This window comes from Rhamphochromis sp. 'chilingali' (assembly GCF_963969265.1).
Source record: "Rhamphochromis sp. 'chilingali' genome assembly, chromosome: 21".
NCBI lineage: Eukaryota > Metazoa > Chordata > Actinopteri > Cichliformes > Cichlidae > Rhamphochromis > Rhamphochromis sp. 'chilingali'.
In genome coordinates, this window is record NC_137949.1 from 16,532,037 (window position 1) to 16,552,547 (window position 20,511).

A 20,511-nucleotide genomic window follows, 5' to 3' on the forward strand; every position below is an offset into this window, starting at 1 on the left:
ATATTTGTAGCAGTACTTGTTGTGACTCTTGTGTGTAGACTCTGAGCCACACCGAAGTCATTATAATGATTCCAAACAAGGCTTTTAGCTGCAGTTAAATTACAGTAAAGGAGCTGTAGGTGTCCCTGTGTAAATGGAACTGGAGACAAAGGGTGCCTCATTTAGTTAATGCACATTTCATGACCAAACTGTCAAAATATAATTTGCACAGACAGATAGTTGATGGAAATAAACAGAAACGTGTTGTGGAGAAAAATGTTAAAGGACACAAAGACAAGATATAACAAATCTTGTGCATGTGCTCAACAGCAAACATGTCAAATCCATGGCAACAAAGGCAAGAAAATAAAAAGAACAGGTAATGAGTTAGACAAATTCAGCCAAGACAGTGTGATTATGGTTTTCAGGAGGATGATAGAAAACAGAGGCAGGACTGAGAGGTCCGGCAGCACTGATGGAAGTAGTTCAGACAGACTGACGCATTTTGATATACTCTTTAAAGCACTGATTCACCTTAAGCTTTGGCCTTGCTGCAGTTAGCCTCCATTGCCACTTTAAAGATTTGAAGTTAAGGTTTGTATTTTTTACTTTTAATTCCATTATTGCTTTTGAGATTTTTTTACAGGAAAACTACTTGTCTGTCCATCCAACCATTTTTTAAACTGTTTATCCAGTTCAGGGTCACCGGAGTCTGGAAACTACGCCATGTGTAGGTTTACAGAGACAGGTTTCACGCCCAAGGGGTCTGGTGCTCCCTGGACATGACAGGATATGCAAACCATAACAGGGATAGCACAGAGAAAGAGAGAGACAGCCAAATACACTCTCACATTCACACCATTTGCCAGTTTAGAATTAGCAATTACAATGATATACATGTCTTTGGACTGTGGTAGGAGGTTAAAATACCCACACATCTCCACACAGAGAAGCCCAAGCTGAAACTCTGAAACTCAGACTCTTACAGCTCTGAAGTTTCCTGTTAAACATGGCCAAAGTTTTAAATAATGAGGCCAGCATGTGCACAGCTAGACGTTGAGAGGCCAAAGCTCAGGCTACAGACTGTGGTTTTGTCTTGTTTTTATTTGTGGCTCTGAATGTCATCACTGAAATGGGATATTTGTCTATCATCATCTTAGGGGTACAGCCCGTCCTGTTATCACAGAAGCCCCACTAACCACTGTTCATTTTGTTTGTTTGCAAAGGGCAGTCAATCAGCTGTTAACGCTGGATGAGAAGTCTCCACCTGTATTTACTCTAGAAGACTCTATAGCACTGAAAGGAGTCCAATACAGGTGAGTGAGTCAGAGAAGCTCACTTCTGTTTGATGCCAGGCATCTGGGTGAGCTGTGGAGGATTTGCTGAACTTGACGGTAGCTGTATTTTACTGGCTGCTAGCTATTTTTAGCCTCTATTAGTTGCTGTTCGCAGGCGTTAGTGAAACTTTTCTTTGAAGCTGATGTAACATTTTTGGGGGATTCTGATGCTTTTTGAATAAACTCTCATATAATGTGAGAATGCAATCAAACAGTTTATCAGAGGGAAAATTTATGGGCTCACCAAACAATTAAAACACAATAAAATGTTTTTTAAATGATCAAAAATTGATTTAAAAAATGTAAACAAATACAGCCTAATGAAAAAAATCCCCAGTATCAATTATATTTCCTTCTGCAAGACAAACATTTGTTTATTCATTTAAATTCAGTTGTATTTATATTGTGCCAAGTCATAACAACTGGAAGTTAGAAATAAAAACAAGGGCCTACAATGGCAGCAGAATCTCAGTTACAAATATGTAAGTTTTACATAATCTTCAAATTCCCGATTTGAAACAGACATGATTTATAATAATAAGAATTTGAACTTGTGATTTACAGTCTCATTTCCAGGGCTCTAAATTGCTATTTTGTCAAAGCTGCTGCCAAGGTACAAGGTGTCCTTTGGCATCAGCTGCAGTAATATTGGATGCCAAGAGCAAACACTGGTAACCATGTTTTACAAAGAAAGGTTCTCCTGTTTACAGCAAACTTCTTTGTCAGTTTCCTGGTTACCATTTTGTGCCCTGCAACAGTGAAGATATCAGCAAGATGGAAACTCTGGAACATATGTCTATGTTCTCAAAGCATCGATTTCAGATGGTATGGAACCTAAAAGTCTGAAGTCTTTCTGATTAGATATCCAGCTTTTCTGAACCACAACTATTTGTACCAGGAGGCAGTGTAAAAAAAAATCAATTTTTAAAAAATTCATATTATTTTCTTTTATTATTGTAGCACTTTCCCATGTTTTCAATCTAAATACTGACTACATTACTCTACTCCAATCATCTTCTTTCCCACCTCCTTTGAGCCAATCAGCTTTCGCTTTGCATGGTTTAAATCTGTGCTCTCTGTCATTCTCCATTTCCAACTGCCATTCGTGCAGTCCACCTCCTCCCCATCTCCATCTGACAGACACCTCAGTCAGAGCTCCATCCAAGCCTCAGTCTTCATCTTCTAGACTCTGGGGTGGTCCTGTCCTAAATCCTATCACTGCTGGGATTCCATTCTGCAATGATGGGTCATCAGAGTCCAATCACCACATATATTAATTTCTCAATCTCAGTAAATCCTGTTCAGTTCTTTAAAGTGATCTCTCCTTATTGAAATAGCATAATTACCATTGAACTATGCACTTTGTCAAGTATATTGCCATAGCGTCTGTTTAGGTTCACTTCCTAAAATCGCTCTCTGGGTAGTCACATCCCTGTCATGGTCCGGAGTCTGCGACTCCGTGTTTATGTTTAGTCTATTAGTATTCTGTGGTTTTGGTTACCTTGGGTGTTTGTATTCTTCTGTTCATGTTCCTATGTTCTGTGTCCCCCAGTCTGTGTTTAGTTGGTGTGTTATGTCATTGCGTGTATGTGTTTCCTGTTTTATTGTGAAGGTCTGCGTCTTATGTGAGTGTTTTCAGTTTGCCTCCCTAGTCTCGTCACGATAATCACTCCCAGCTGTGTTCCCCACCTGCGTGTAATCTCCCTGTGTTCTCTGGGTGTATTTAAGTTGTGTCTTCTGTCATGGTAGTTGCTGGTTCGTCTGTGTTGTTTCCCCTCGGTCTCCCCGTATGTATTTCTCCGGACCTCCCTGCATCCTCGTTTCTGGTTTGTCTTATTAGTTTACCCAGTTTAGGTTTCCAGTTTCATGTTTTGTCGCCACCGTTGTTTGTACTTACCCACCTCTGTGAATAAACACTCACCTGCACCAGAGCTGCCGCCTTTTGGTCCCTTTCTACAATTCCACACGGCTTGCCCCGGCAATCCGTGACAATCCCACATTAAAATGTGAAGCCTAGAGCTTCTTATAAATGCATAAGTTTTTTTTAAGCTTTAAAACACTGGTCATCGATTTTGTTTTGAGTTTTACTGTATCATAAATTGCACACTGTCAATTTATGATACTACATTTACTTAAAGGAATACAACATGCTTCAACAAGAAAGTAAGATTCAAGTTTCTCCCTTATTACTCCTGATAGTTGCCTTATGTCTTCTTGCCTGCGTCCACTTTTGTGTTTTAAAGTTTGATTTATAAATGCTTTCTTTATTCTGTAGTCTTTGGTAGTTCATCCTGACTCACAGAACCTTTCAATAGAAGGCAGAAATCAACAGAAGGCACTTTGATGCAATAGAAAGTTAGTGGAAAGTCACCCTCCGATGTGGATGCACTCAGTCTGTATGATTTGCACATTCATTTTTTTTTTTTTTACATTAAAATGTCACCTTCAAAAATGTTCTAGCACAGCCAGTCTTATGTACAGGAAAATAATCCTAATAATCAAAAATCAACCAGTAAATAATGTCTGAGTTTGTTCCCTGAATGATATAAAAAAACACCTTTAGTGGAAGCTAAGATTCAATCACTGAACACTTACATTTGCAGGACTTGTGACAGTTCTTAACAGTAATATCTATGGGGAAAAATTCCTGGCTTCCTTCTTGTTTTGTTACTTGCCATGGTAAAATGCCACACAGCATCTCAATTCCCACAACTTGTCAGTATGAAACGGGGAAGGATTTTGCTGTTTCACCACTTGACAGTTTTTCTCCTGCATGCTTTTATGCCAGGCTGACAGCATTGTTGCGAAGATGCATGGCCCTGATCCTATGTTGCTGTGTTGCAATCCATCAGAGGTGCAGAGGATAGAGTTCAGCTTGTCTCTATGTTTCTACTGATCTCCCATCTTCTGCACAGAGTCGATTGGAGTATCGGTGCCTGTGGCCAGCTGGCACACTGACATCTGTGCAGTAGAAAAGTTAACCACATAGCAACAGGATCATCAGATAGAATAAAAAAAAAAAATCTCAATGATCTGAATTAAAGGCATGACAAATTTTATGGTCATGGCAGTTAATCTTGTTCATCACAATCAACCCGATGACCTTTTATGAAGCCTCATGGAATTAGCTGCAAGTGATTGATGCTCACTGCAGCCATATCGTGTTCATAAGGCCATGAATGATGACAGGATTAGGTAATTGTTATCTACTTGTAATGATGTGGGATCACATTTTTCAATGACTGTAGCTTCTAATTAATGTGTTTGTAAGCTTGTACTTTGATTTCAAATCCTGACCTTCATACTGTAGATGTCTCATTATGCACAGAACAAAGAAGTTTAATGATTTCATGTTAAACTGGCATCAGATAACTTAAATATATAATGTAAAAATGTATAATAATATCAGCTTTATAAGTTTGGACATGCTTCCTCTTCTTTATATTCATTTTTACATTATAGAACAATAGTAACTAGTTCATTTATGAAATAATGCATAATAAAGAACTCATAATTTGTAGTAAGAAAATATTCCTATACGTTCTTTAAAGTTGCCAGCAGCTGCTGTGTCCTTATCATTGTCTGGAACCAGCAGCATCACTTGAATGACTTCAAACTCATGCACTTCCATCTCAAACATCTCAGTTTTTTTTTCTTACCTGATCATTGTGAAGGTCAACTCACTGAATAGGCCTTTTGTAAAACAAAGCTGCTCTGCTTGTCTTTCTCAGTATAAAAAGGTCTACAAGATGCACCCTAGGTGTGAATGAGTTTGTATGCTAATTGGAATGTCAAGCTACCCAGCAGTGATTGGCTTCTGGCTCATGATAGTTTGTTATATAAGCAGCCAACATGGCGATTGCCTTGGGTAGAAGATTCATTAATTTTCTTCCAGTTCCATCCAGCCAGTCCTGGTTCTTCCTAGAGCCCTTGCTAGGTGTTTTGCTTGTTAGTCTTAAGGAGTTTGTGGGCGTGTACTGCCATTTCTTTTGACCTGGATTTCTCTGTCAGTAAGTTATGAAGTAAGTGGTTATATTTTGATTTGTTGCTTTTAGGTATGTCATCTTGGTTACAACACCCCAAAGTGATTTTAAATGCCCAAAACCTTGTGAAAATATTATCAGTTAAACACACAATATATATTTGTTTTACGAAGTTCTTATTGTGGCTTCTCGAGACATGAAAGTTTGGCTTTCCTTGTTCTTGTTCTGTAGGGATGCTGAAACACAGGATGAGACAGTAGCTTGTCATTTACTTTTTATATTTTTTTTATACTTTGATCTCATAACATATGTATGCACATAAATATAAAACATGCCATTTGTTGCAATATAGCAAACAGACTCGTTTTCAAGACATCTAGCCTTAAACAAAAAGCCAGTCCATGTTCTTCTCTCTCTGAAAGAATAATCTCATCTGTTTTATTATGTAGCGCAAATGATAAATCTCTCGCACGTGCTCTTTCATCCACATGAACAATTACTGAAGCAATGTAGTCAGTGCCACTGACACAAAATGATGAATAAACCAACCAGATGACAGTCAGTACCTAAATCAGTCAATCAGTCAAGATGCCACCCTAGGGAGACTGAGAGACATCCATCTTCTCATGACAGCCGATTTATTTACTGACCACTTGATCCAGTGGGAAAATGTGTTCATTTGCTTTGGAGCAAGAGACAAGAGCCCCACTGTGGAATGCTAATGAGACACTGAAGAAATAATAAAAGGTACATACGATACTTCTGGAGATTTACTGTTTCAGTTTTGTTATTCTGAAACCTTGAGAGAGGTGCATGCTTTGATACTGTTTTGGTCTCTCCCTCTTTTATTACTACATTCCCTCCGTTGTGGTTGTTATAGATTTAATAAGAGAAATCATTATAGGATAGGAGCTTTTACCTAAACTCACTTTTGAAATACATTCAGAACAAGGTTAGAAGCAACCTCGCTGCCCCAAAAAATTAATTAATAAAAAAAAAAAATCTATATTTCTTTATATGTTTTTACTGCAGAAATAGAGAATGATGAAATGTGAAGACCCATGGTCATCATTATCACTCAGCTATTACTACACATTAGAGATGGCACGATACCACTTTTTTATGTCCGATACCGATATCATAAATTTGGATATCTGCCGATACCGATATGAATCCGATATAGTGTTTTTTAATCAACAAAACTGTTTTTTAAAATATCTTGCTGCATTTTGCAAGTCTGCAAGTTCATACTCAAGTTTAAAACAACAACTACACTAAAGCTATTCTGTTATACCTGTATACAAAAAAAATATTTCATAGTTCAGCAATACTGATCAATCTAATAAACTTAGACCTACACCATCCTCCCTATTCTGGTATTTTAAAGAGTACTTAGCGTAAATATTAAGCAACCTAACTAATAGGGTTCCAACTCCCAGCAACAACAAAAATAAATAAAGAAAAAATAGGGAACCACCCCTCACGCGCCACCTCATGATGCTTAATCGACGTAATCAACCTTAATTTGATGCAGTGTGAAAAAAAATGCACAGAAATCAATTATTTTTCAAGAAATATTAAATAGATTCAACATCTTTCTTCAACAAAATTGCAGACTGCACAGATGGTACCTTCCCAAAGGAAAAAGTACTATAGCTTACTAGGGTATATATATTAGACTTAATAGTCACTATATACAGTAATTGACTTCTATTCATTTTACATCAAATTAAAACTTTGTGTGTCAGATAATTATTTATTAAAAGCTAGACATTTTAAATGAGAATAAGAAAGAAAAGTATGTCTTTGTGCCCCCTTTTCCCAGTTAATGCCCTATCGGCCCCCCTGGCTAAACTTTGCTAGATCCGCCCCTGCACAGTTACCAGCCGTCAGCTACGTAGAAAAAGATCCTCGAGTAGAAAGTAATATTAAATACATTCTAACAACAGCTGATCAAGCTTAAACGTGCTGCTGTTGTTCACCTGCTGGTTTCCTCTTTCTGGTGCAAAGTGGGCCAAAAACAAAGACGGACTCGCGACAGAAAAGCCGATCAGCTGATCATTTAAGCAGTTTCACGATTGAAGTAGCAGCCGGAGAGCGAGAGGCAGTCGCTCGTTAAGCTTAACGCAGGAATGCTTTACAAACATTCAGAGATGGACTTACACACTTGCTTTACTTCTCTCGGGGATAACTTTGTCGGAGATGAAATGCCGGGTTGCTAGCGAAGCTCCAAATGCTATCCAGACCACAGGTCCCGCATGCCACAGCCGCTCTATCACGTGATGCATACTGCTCCGACGTGCTAACGTTCTGAGGTGAGTTACGGCGTGTTGCAAGTTTTGTGAGGTGCTTTCGTGATATTTAATGGATCGGATTACATTTTTTATTTTTCTCTGATATCCGATCCAGTCATTTAGGTCAGTATCGGACCGATACCGATACGTAATATCAGATCGGTCCATCTCTACTACACATATCACTATGTGATGCAGTAGCAGTCAATATTTCTTGGTGAAAATGTATTGAATATTGAATATCAGCAATAAAACTTCACAAATGCGAGTAGAGATGTAGCTAGAGTGCACCTGTTGGTTAAAAAAAGTCAGTCCCAGCTGATGATGACTACCTCAGAATCTACATTTCACTCTTTCCTTTACATTCCTCCCTTGGCAGAAGGCCACAAGAGCAAAAGATGAGGGAGAATTTTGTTTTGTTTTGTTCTTTTGTGATGGAAAAAAATGCATAGAGCAGGATACATTAAAACCAAAGAAAGAAAGAAAGAAAGAAAGAAAGAAAAACCCTTCCCACTAGCCATCATTGCATAGCATTGCAGAGAATGGCTATTTATCACCCAGTAAATATTGTTTAAAGTAATACTAATTTTAAGCTTTTCATGCAGGGCTAACAGGCAGGAAATGATGCTGCATTTTACTTTTACACTACAACTTTTAGAAAGGGTAAACTATAACTGCCAGAGGACTGAATCAGATTGTATCCACAAGGGTCAGACTACTGTGGTTCTCTCGGGTCAACAGTGGTGCGTATCTAACATTAGTAAAACCACAAACTAGCAACAGTATAGAACAAGAGTCTGATTCATGGTAGCGTGAACTCACAAACAACAAAGCACAAGAGATCTGCTGCTACAATCTGTTTTTGGTACTAGGTAAGTAAAAATTTGTGCAGTTTTATAGTACTTTTTTACATTTAAGTTTGAATTTGATGCCAAGATCTAAAACTGTATTACATATTCCGTCATTACGGTTTCTTTATCAATATTTCATCATTATATCTCTATGTGGATCAGTGAATATAACAATGCTGAGACAGAACAACAAAGTTAACAACAACTGTCAGACATAGCTTGGAGAGATTATGTAAAACACAAGTTTTATAATGATCATCTTTTTATGCTTTCTCTATAAAATCTTCTTTTCAAGCTGCTGTCAGATTCTCACCTATGCATTTGTCAGCATAAGCAGATTTTCAGCAGCACTCCTGATTTTCTTGCAAGTACAATTGAATGTTTTCAGCATCTTTCCAGGCAAATTTCAATTTGCCTCTTGCAGTTGGCAATTACCTCCTCACGTCTAAATGCTGACAGAGCACTGTGCAGTAGCTGTACTGTAAGTTAGAAATACTGTACATGGCTATATAATATAAAGCTGATCGGCTGGTGGAAAGGAAATAAAAGAGTTGATGAACAGCTGTGGTGCATGGACAATAAACCCCATTATTCAAAAGTGGATGTACTGTGAAAAACTGGCACACTATTTTATTAGCCCATATGCACTCATTAGATAAGGAAATTTGTGGCCCTGTCTTTTAACTCACACTCAATCAGACTCCTGTTGTTGTGCCGCAGGAGTTGTTGTAGCTTATCCTTATTAAATCATTTTTATTTTTCATATAATTGCATTATAAATATCTCATTTGTTACAAATATTGAAGAGGTATAGGTCAGTGACATGCATTAGCAAAGGTGACTAACTGAACTCTAAGACTTAACCAAGTGAGTTATAAAACAGTTATTTTTGTTGCTAATAAATTATACAATTTTAACTCATTTGATCTCTAAGTGACATGCACAATGAAGAGCACACTGTGTGTATACTGTATATCTGTCTGGGCTTAAACTGTTACTGCTTTGAAATCAAGTCCTTGAGACATCTCTGACACCTCTTGCAAAAGAAACTTTCTGAAAAAAGACAATTTTGATTATCCAGCTCAACTGAGGAGACTAAAGATAATGTTCATCAGTAACAGCTAATATTTTTCTAATGTGTGTCAAAAGCTCAAGGTGTCCTTTATTTGTTATATTTGTCATGTTTTTGAAATGTACACGTGGGAGGCAGACTGGATGAACAAAACATGAGTCATTTGAAGCTGATATAATGGCCCAAATACAGGAATCTACAAGGGAAAAAAAACCTGACTTCAAAAACCTAGCAAGGAAAAACACAGGGATTTTAATAGACACTCAGACTGAGGGGAGGGGCTGGACTAGTTACATGCTTAAGATAAACATGAAATTGGAAACAGGATTGAAACCATATCAGAAGAAAGAGAAAGTAACACTAATCACAAGAAAAAGGAGACAAAGATATACCAAAATCAAACCAGAAACGATTAATGACCATACGTGAAATACGGAAATGAAAAAAGTGAAAATGGAAGTCATGTTGAGCATCTTCATGTGCGTTCTTTATGAAAACACCACCACCTGTAACCAGAAATGGACCTTGGAAGAGAGAAGGGTTAATAAATGTTAAAACTATAAAAATGCTTCCACAAATAAATAACTTTAAATGTTATGTTTGATTGGGTATATTTGCAATAATCATTCACTGAAATATCATTTAACAAAGTCTTCATAAAGTAACACGAACAAAATAACACCTTATAAGAATCACCTATATAAGAATCCTTGAGCTTCTTCACAGCACATGAATTGAAACTCCAGCAAACAAACTCTGGGCACAGGGATCATGAATTTATTAGCTAATCCCCAAAGCAAGAAAAGAAAGTTATGGATGCAGTGTAAATAACAAAAGCCACTGTAAACAAAATAACTGAGTGTGTTTTGGATTTATAAATATAGCACAATTTGAAACTACAATGTAATAAAAAAAAAGACTACATTATACCTTTGTGGATGACAGTATTTGAAACCAAATAACCAATCTGAGCTGCCGCATGAGTGTCTTTTCAATCCAGTCCAATTTCTCTATCTGCCTTTTTTTTTTTCAGGGTCACCAAAAGGTCTGGAGTATCTCCCAGTGTGCACTGAAAGAAAGGCAGGAAACTGCAGCTGAATTTACAGTCATGTCTTCATTTTGACATACTGTATTAACACAATTGATCTAAAATCAGACAAAAAAACATAAAATCCGAGTAGAAAGTTATATTTTTTACTGTAACAACCACAAACATGTTTAATGAATCATATTTCATAACTTTAAATGCAAATATAAATTGTCAATTTTAAAATCCTATGCACAAGTTTTGCAAACAACAAAGTTATTTGCAGCCATTTACCTTTTACCCCCTTTTTTAAATAACCATTTCAAACTATTTACAGAACAATCAGCTGTTCTGCATTCAATAAGATGCAGCACAAATTATTTGTGCCACTCCAAAAAAATAATTTCTGTCCACTATAAAGGAGAACATCACAGCCTGATACCTGCAGGCCTGACAGCAGCAGGTGTATCACTCCTCATGTTTTCATTCAGCAGTTGCCTCATTGTTCTGTCACTCCTAAAACTTCCCCCTCTCCCTAAACAACCAAACAACCATGTTGCCATATCATTTTTTGATTGGTCGACAGAGGTGGCGCCAGTGTACGGCAGCCTCACCTCTGTCAGTGCTCCCCAGGGTGGCTGTGGCTACAATGTAGCTTGCCATGACTGTGTGTGTGAATGGGTGGATGACTGGTTGTGTAAAGCGCTTTGGGGTCCTTAGGGATTAGTAAAGCGCTATATAAATACAGGCCATTTACCATCTTCATTTCTACCTTTTCACTCTCCTCTGTGTCACTTTTTCCCCATCCATAAACACTGCAAATGACTGACAATCCTGTCGATTACAAACACCACCTTTGACAACATTAAAGCTCCAGATCGATACATAATTACCAGCAATTTAATTATCCATTCACACTGTGGGTAAACTGCTTCTTCTATGAAAGAAAAAAACAACAACTAAACATGCTTTGTGTGTTGATTCTTAGAAAAGAACACTAAAAGCCAATTATGATTACATTAGTCTAGTCATGCAGACAGGACATGATGATGGCTCAGCAGGCTATGCTGGGAGCCTATTATTTACCTGGGTTGGGCTTTTATTTACTGCATGCATTTATTTCTCTTCATACAAGCGCATTTGCTAACCTTACCTAAATCCAACAAAATGCACGTTTCAGAATATGGCAGTTCTTTGAAAACAAGATTAGAGAGAATTTGTCTGACAAGGTACAGACTGATGGTTAAATCCCAAACAGCCGTATACATGCAATGCTCCATTCGTTTTACTGGGATTTTACTCCTTAAATTGAAATACTAACACAGCAAACATTAGTAATCCTGTTGGTTCAAAGAGAAGGGTCAAATTCTGAATAAAAAGATTGTTTTTTTTCTGCAATGGTGTCAGTTTCTTTCCTTGTAAAAACAGATTTTTTTTTCTTCTCGCATGTGTGTGTTTATATATATTTTTTTAAAGCAAGAGGCTAATCAATCTTTATCTACACGTAACAGCTAATGAAAAAGATAGCAAAAGCTCTGTGTAAAAACTATGATCCAAGTTCAACCTGAAAGCCTCTTTGAACCTTAGTTCCTTGTGGAGACCAGTGGCTTGAAGTCACTTTTATAACTACTCAAAAAGACAAGTTTCACTGCTAAATAAATAATAAATCTCTTAATAATCCTTCTTTGTACTTGTACCTAGAAATGTTTTTCAAATACATGAAAGAGAACTTCATTAATTTCATACTGCACTTTCATACTGACTTTTGAGATAATCTCTTCAAAGAAAAAAAAAGATAAGGATGAGGTTGAGACATCTTAACTTTTAGTATCTAATGGTAGATCTAGATTCTCCTGCTGTACTCATAATCTGTGTAGCCCACTTTAAGATAAATATTTCTGTATATATACACACATTGGTGTAGCTCTGCAGTTTTCCATCTGACAAAGTCAATTTAAGCTCTTCTTTAAGGATATACTCACTTTTAGGTAGGAGTCGTGTGCCCCAGATGACCATATTGGCAAAATCTCCCCTATATTACATCAGAAAGCAGAAAGAGGCACTTCTAGAGTCATTCAGTAAAAGCTCCAAATTCACTAATAAACAATAACTGTTGTCCACGTCGCCAGGCCAGAATCAGATGTGGAAAACTGTGATTTTTGTTTTTTTTATAATGATTCAATGCCGATGATGTTATAGAACTCAGCTATAACTAGACCTACTATTAGTGGCAACAGGTTTCATTGTGTGGATGCCTTAATAGGCATCCACACTATTGAGTTCCTGTTTCTCTTTATTTGTGTGGATGCTTTAAGCATCCACACTATTGAGTTCCTGTTTCTCTTTATTCTTTATACTTTATTATTGTGTGGATGCTTTAAGCATCCACACTATTGAGTTCCTGTTTCTCTTTATTCTTTATACTTTATTATTGTGTGGATGCTTTAAGCATCCACACTATTGAGTTCCTGTTTCTCTTTATTCTTTATTATTATTCTTCAAGTTGCTTCCGTACACTTTTCGCCGTAGAACTACTTCCACAATTTTTGTGCTATTTTCACCGTTCAAATTTTAAACTATTCTGCTATTTCTGCTTATTCCGGCTATGACTTTTGCTATTTTTTGCTATTATACTTTTTAAAATATTAAGCTTTTTTCCTTTAATTTGTCCCATTGAAATGAATGGGAAACTTCTGCAATTCTGCTAAAATTTGCTTGTTTTTGAAACTTAACTACTTCCTCACACTTTTGCCTAGAACAACCATTCAAACTTTAAAATGTTCACAAATTATTGGGCTATTCATGTATGATTCAGCTTTTTCAAATCTTTTACTGTTTTACTTTTATGCCTCTTAAAGTTTTGAGTTGCAAAATTGTGATTTTTCACAAAATACATGCGTTGTTATGGTTGCTATGCTCTTGGCTTCCAGTGTGCCACTGAAGGTTTTGCAATTTTCACTTCATGTCCGAACAACTTCCTGCTACTTGCTCAATTTTCACTCAACTTCCACAAATTATACATCAAAACGTAGGTATTTTTGCTGGCTTTCAGAAAATGTCACTATCATTGTTGTGGTATTCATAGAACTTTCGCAAATCTCCTCAGACCAACACAATGTCGGAAAACTCTCCATATAAAGTCAATGGAGAGCTTGTTCAAAATCATCGGTGGATTTCTGTAATGAGAGGCATATTCGAATCGTCATATCTCCTTAACGAAGCAAAGTTAAGACATGAGGCTTGTCCCCGTATATCTTCAGACACTCCTGACGCTCACAATTGAAGAATTTCTTTCTCACCTATTACCGTTCTGAAATGAGTTGGACTTGTTTGAGGGTAGGAAATTTGTCCTTCGCTCAGATTTCTTCAGATTTAAAACTGTGGAAATGAACCACTTTTTTCTCTCGTCATAACTTTTTGTTGGATATCCACAGAGACCTGAAAATTTCCATGATTGTTCACCAAAGCCTGCTGTCTCTTACGGTGAAAGAATGATATCGATACTCCAAATAGATTTCGAGTTAGAAAGCGTTGTTTGAGGGCAAGTCAAGGCAGTTTTTGCTTCGCTCTACTCAGTTATGGTGCATTACAAGTCAAATATCTTTAATAATTCATATTTTAATGATAAATTGTTAACACTGGAAGATTCCCCCATCTCTTCTGAACAAAACGGTGTAAGAATGACCGATCTAGCCCCTACGGTTAGGAAATTATGGTCATTTGTTTGAGGGGAGTCCTCACTATGAGAAATAGGCTGCAATAATCCTGTGCCTCTCTGTACTGCGTGTGTAAAAAGATGCACCTGTTTTGGCGGGAAAACGTAAACAGCCACTCTGATTGGTGGATTTAAATTCGGCAGCTCTCTCCCTCTGTGTCTGTCTGTGTGTGTGTGTGTGTGTGTGTGTGTGTGTGTGTGTGTGTGTGTGTTTAGTGGGAGAGAGAGGACCCTGCCCTTATTTGGCAGCATGTCATTGTAGGATTTAAATTGAATATAGTTAGACTGGTTGACTGGATTAGAGCCTGTGTTTGTGTGTCCCTCTGTGCATTTGTGTTTCAATATGCCTCCATATTTGTAATTTTGTAAGTTATTACTATTCTGCTAAATCATACTATTTCTGCTTTTCATAAGATTTGTGCCTAATATAGTATTTCTGCTAAATTATAGTATTTATTCTTTTTATAGGATTTGTGCCTAACATAGTATTTCTGCTAAATTATAGTATTTCTGCTTTTTATACTATTTGTGCCTAATATAGTATTTCTGCTTTTTATAAGATTTGTGCCTAATATAGTATTTCTGCTTTTTATAGGATTTGTACCTAATATAAGTATTTCTGCTTTTTATAGGATTTGTGCTTAATATAGTATTTCTGCTTTTTATAGGATTTGTACCTAATATAGTATTTCTGCTTTTTATAGGATTTGTGCTTAATATAGTATTTCTGCTAAATTATAGTATTTCTGCTTTTTATAGGATTTGTGCTAAAACATAGTATTTCTACTAAATGTAGTATTTATGCTTAATCATAGTATTTCTATATATTTCTGCCAGGTCCCCAGGCAGCCAATCCTCTGTGAGGACTGAGAAATTCAAATTTTCAAATCAGGGCCTGCACGGTTTCCCAGCCAATCATATATGTGTCCTGAGGCATTCAAATTTGCATATTGGGGCCTTCATGGCTTCTAAGCCAGCCAATCATATCTGAGGGCTGAGGAATTCAAATCCACAAATCAGGGCCTGCACGGCTTCCCAGGCAGCCAATCATATATTTGGCCTCAGGCATTCAAATTTGCATATTGGGGAATTCGTGGCTTCTAAGTCAACAAGTCATCCATGTCGTATATCTCTAAAAATTCACATTTTAATGATAAATTGTTAACACTGGAAGATTCCCCCATCTCTTCTGAACAAAACGGTGTAAGAATGACCGCTCTAGCCCCTACGGTTTGGAAATTATGGTCATTTGTTTGAGGGGAGTCCTCACTATGAGAAATAGGCTGCAATAATCCTGTGCCTCTCTGTGCTGCGTGTGTAAAAAGAGGCACATGTTTTGGCGGGAAAAAGTACACAGGCTCTCTGATTGGTGGATTCAAATTCAGCAGCTCCCAGGCTGACCTAGAAACTTACTTCTCTCTCCCTGTGCATTTTTTTGCTGATTTTTTTCATTTAACAAGTATATTTGAGGGACCCTCAGCATGTTCAGCATTTTTTCAGCTGTCCATTTTGCTTTTCCAATTTTTCTGTTTAACTTATTACTATTGTGCTAAATAATACTATTTCTGCTATTTTATAAGATTTGTGCCTAATATAGTATTTCTGCTAAATTACAATATTTCTGCTTTTTATACTATTTGTGCTAAAACATAGTATTTCTACTAAATGTAGTATTTATGCTTAATCATACTATTTCTGCTTTTTATGGGATTTGTGCCTAATATAGTATTTCTGCTTTTTATAGGATTTTTGCTCAAACATAGTATTTCTACTAAATGTAGTGTTTATGCTTAATCATCCTATTTCTGCTTTTTATAGGATTTGTGCTTAATATAGTATTTCTGCTAAATTATAGTATTTCTGCTTTTTATAGTATTTGTGCTAAAACATAGTATTTCTACTAAATGTAGTATTTATGCTTAATCATAGTATTTCTATATATTTCTGCCAGGTCCCCAGGCAGCCAATCCTCTGTGAGGACTGAGAAATTCAAATTTTCAAATCAGGGCCTGCACAGCTTCCCAGCCAATCATATATGTGTCCTGAGGCATTCAAATTTGCATATTGGGGCCTTCATGGCTTCTAAGCCAGCCAATCATATCTGAGGGCTGAGGAATTCAAATCCACAAATCAGGGCCTGCACAGCTTCCCAGCCAGCCAATCATGTATGTGGGCTCCAGGTATTCAAATTTGCATATTGGGGAATTCGTGGCTTCTAAGTCAACAAGTCATCCATGTCATATATCTCTAAAAATTCATATTTTAATGATAAATTGTCAACACTTGAAGATTCCCCCATCTCTTCTGAACAAAACGGTGTAAGAATGACCGCTCTAGCCCCTATGGTTAGGAAATTATGGTCATTTGTTTGAGGGGAATCCTCACTATGTGAAATAAACTGAAAGAAGCAGGTCTATGTCTCTGTGCTGCGTGTGTAAAAAGATGCACCTGTTTTGGCGGGAAAACGTAAACAGCCTCTCTGATTGGTGGATTCAAATTCAGCAGCTCCCAGGCTGACCTAGAAACTTAGTCCTCTCTCCCTGTGTGTGTGTGTGTGTGTGTGTGTGTGTGTGTGTGTGTGTGTGTGTGTGTGTGTGTTTAGTGGGAGAGAGAGGACCCTGCCCTTATTTGACAGCATGTCATTGTAGGATTTAAATTGAACATAGTTAGACTGGTTGACTGGATTAGAGCCTGTGTTTGTGTGTCCCTCTGTGCATTTGTGTTTCAATAAGTTATTACTATTCTGCTAAATCATAGTATTTCTGGTACTTTTCGGTACTTGTGCTAAATACAGTATTTCTGCTAAATCATACTATTTCTGCTTTTCATAGGATTTATGCCTAATATAGTATTTCTGCTAAATTATAGTATTTCTGCTTTTTATAGGATTTGTGCCTAACATAGTATTTCTGCTAAATTATAGTATTTCTGCTTTTTATAGGATTTGTGCTTAACATAGTATTTCTGCTAAATTATAGTATTTCTGCTTTTTATACTATTTGTTCTAAATTATAGTATTTCTGCTTTTTATAGGATTTGTGCTTAATATAGTATTTCTGCTAAATTATAGTTTTTCTTCTTTTTATAATATTTGTGCTAAAACATAGTATTTCTACTAAATGTAGTATTTATGCTTAATAATAGTATTTCTATATATTTCTGCCAGGTCCCCAGGCAGCCAATCCTCTGTGAGGACTGAGACATTCAAATTTTCAAATCAGGGCCTGCACGGTTTCCCAGCCAATCAAATAAGTGTCCTGAGGCATTCAAATTTGCATATTGGGGCCTTCGTGGCTTCTAAGCCAGCCAATCATATCTGAGGGCTGAGGAATTCAAATCCACAAATCAGGGCCTGCACGGCTTCCCAGCCAGCCAATCACATATGTGGTCTCAGGCATTCAAATTTGCATATTGGGGAATTCGTGGCTTCTAAGTCAACAAGTCATCCATGTCATATATCTCTAAAAATTCATATTTTAATATTAAATTGTCAACACTTGAAGATTCCCCCATCTCTTCTGAACAAAACGGTGTAAGAATGACCGTTCTAGCCCCTACGGTTAGGAAATTACGGTCATTTGTTTGAGGGGAGTCGTCACTATGAGAAATAGACTGCAAAAATCCTGTGTCTCTCTGTGCTGCTGCGTGTGTAAACAGATGCACCTGTTTTGGTGGGGAAAAGTGCACAGCCTCTCTGATTGGTGGATTCAAATTCACCAGCTCCCAGGCTGACCTAGAAACTTACTTCTCTCTCCCTGTGTGTGTGTGTGTGTGTGTGTGTGTGTGTGTGTGTGTGTGTGTGTGTGTGTGTGTGTGTGTGTGTGTGTGTGTGTGACAGAGAGAGAGAGAGAGAGAGAGAGAGAGAGAAAGGCTTTTAATGGGATGATCTCATTCTAAGATTTAAATTCAATATATTTAGACTGGTTGACTGAATTGGATCTTGTGTGTGGGTCTCTCTGTGCATGTGTGTTTCCTCATGTGTACATATTTGTGATTGTGTGGCTGTAATAAATTTTTTTGCAGATTTTTGTCATTTAACAAGTATATTTGAGGGACCCTCAGCATGTTCAGCATTTTTTCAGCTGTCCATTTTGCTTTTCCAATTTTTCTGTTTAACTTATTACTATTGTGCTAAATCATACTATTTCTGCTATTTTATAAGATTTGTGCTTAATATACTATTTCTGCTTTTATAGGATTTGTGCTTAATATAGTATTTCTGCTAAATGTAGTATTTATGCTTAATCATACTATTTCTGCTTTTCATAGTATTTGTGCTTAATATAGTATTTCTGCTAAATTTAGTATTTCTGATTAATTATAGTTTTTCTACTAAATCATAGTACAGTATTTCTGCTTTTTATGGGATTTGTGCTAAAACAAAGTATTTCTACTAAATGTAGTATTTGTGCTTAATCATACCATTTCTGCTTTTTATAGGATTTGTGCTTAATATAGTATTTCTGCTAAATTATAGTATTTCTGCCAAATTATAATATTTGTGCTAAAACATAGTCTCAATTTAAAATTACAATATTCATAGTTCATCACAGTGTCTCTGGTAAATCACAATATTTCTGCTCTGTTGTACTATTTTTCTAAATCATAGTGTTTCTGTAATGTTTAAGTATTTTTGGCTAAATATATTCTTTCTGTTATCTTATACTATTTCTCCTAAATTCTTGTATTTTTGAGAAGTTATCATGTTTCTGGTAAGTTACAATATTTCTGCTAAATTCTGCTATGCTATTGTATTTCTGCCAAGTATTATGTTTCCTCTAAGATATTGCAGTTCTGCTAAGTTATTCCATTTTGGCAAACTTCTTTTGCTTCTGCAAAGTTTTTACAATTTCTGCAACTTTTCAGCTTTTTCAGCTACTTTTTGCATACAGCTTCAGCTTTAAGCATCCACACTGCATTTTCGCAGGAAATGCAAATTTTTCTAGTTCTAGTTGCTTCCGTACACTTTTCGCCGTAGAACTACTTCCACAATTTTCAGCCGATTTTCACCATTCAAATTTTAAACTATTCTGCTATTTTTGCTCTTTCCGGCTATATCTTTTGGTATTTTTAACTATTATACTTTTTAAAATATTCCACTTTTTTCCTTTAATTTGTCCCATTGAAATTAATGGGAAACTTCAGCAATTCTGCTAAATTTTGCTTGTTTTTGAAACTTAACTACTTCCTCAAATTTTCACCTAGAACAACCATTCAAACTTTAAAATGTTCACAAATTATTGGGCTATTCATGTATGTTTCAGCTTTTTCAAATATTTTACCGTTTTACTTTTATGCCTCTTAAAGTTTTGAGTTGCAAAATTGTGATTTTTCACAAAATACATGCGTTGTTATGGTTGCTATGCTCTTGGCTTCCAGTGTGACACTGAAGCTTTTGCAGCCTTCTCTTCATGTCCGAACAACTGTTTGCTACTTCCTCAATTTTCACTCAACTTCCAAAAATTATACATCAAAACGTAGGTATTTTTGCTGGCTTTCAGAAAATGTCACTATCATTGTTGTGGGATTTATAGAATTTTCGCAAATCTCCTCAGACCAACACAATGTCAGAAAACTCTCCATATAAAGTGAATGGAGAGCTTGTTCAAAATCACCGCTGGATTTCTGTAATGAGAGGCATATTCGAATCGTCATATCTCCTTAACGAAGCAAAGTTAAGACATGAGGCTTGTCCCCGAATATCTTCAGACACCCCTGACGCTCACAATTCAAGAATTTCTTTCTCACCTATTACCGTTCTGAAATGAGTTGGACTTGTTTGAGGGTAGGAAATTCGTCCTTCGCTCAGATTTCTTCAGATTTCAAACTGTGGAAATGAACCACTTTTTTCTCTCGTCATAACTTTTTGTTGGATTTCCACAGAGACCTGAAAATTTCCATGATTGTTCACCAAAGCCTGCTGTCTCTTACGGTGAAAGAATGATATCGATACTCCAAATAGATTTCAAGTCACAAAGCGTTGTTTGAGGGCAAGTCAAGGCAGTTTTTGCTTCGCTCTACTCAGTTATGGTGCATTAGAAGTCAAATATCTTTAATAATTCATATTTTAATGATAAATTGTAAACACTGGAAGATTCCCCCATCTCTTCTGAACAAAACGGTGTAAGAATGACTGCTCTAGCCCCTACGGTTTGGAAATTATGGTCATTTGTTTGAGGGGAGTCCTCACTATGAGAAATAGGCTGCAATAATCCTGTGCCTCTCTGTGCTGCGTGTGTAAAAAGAGGCACAT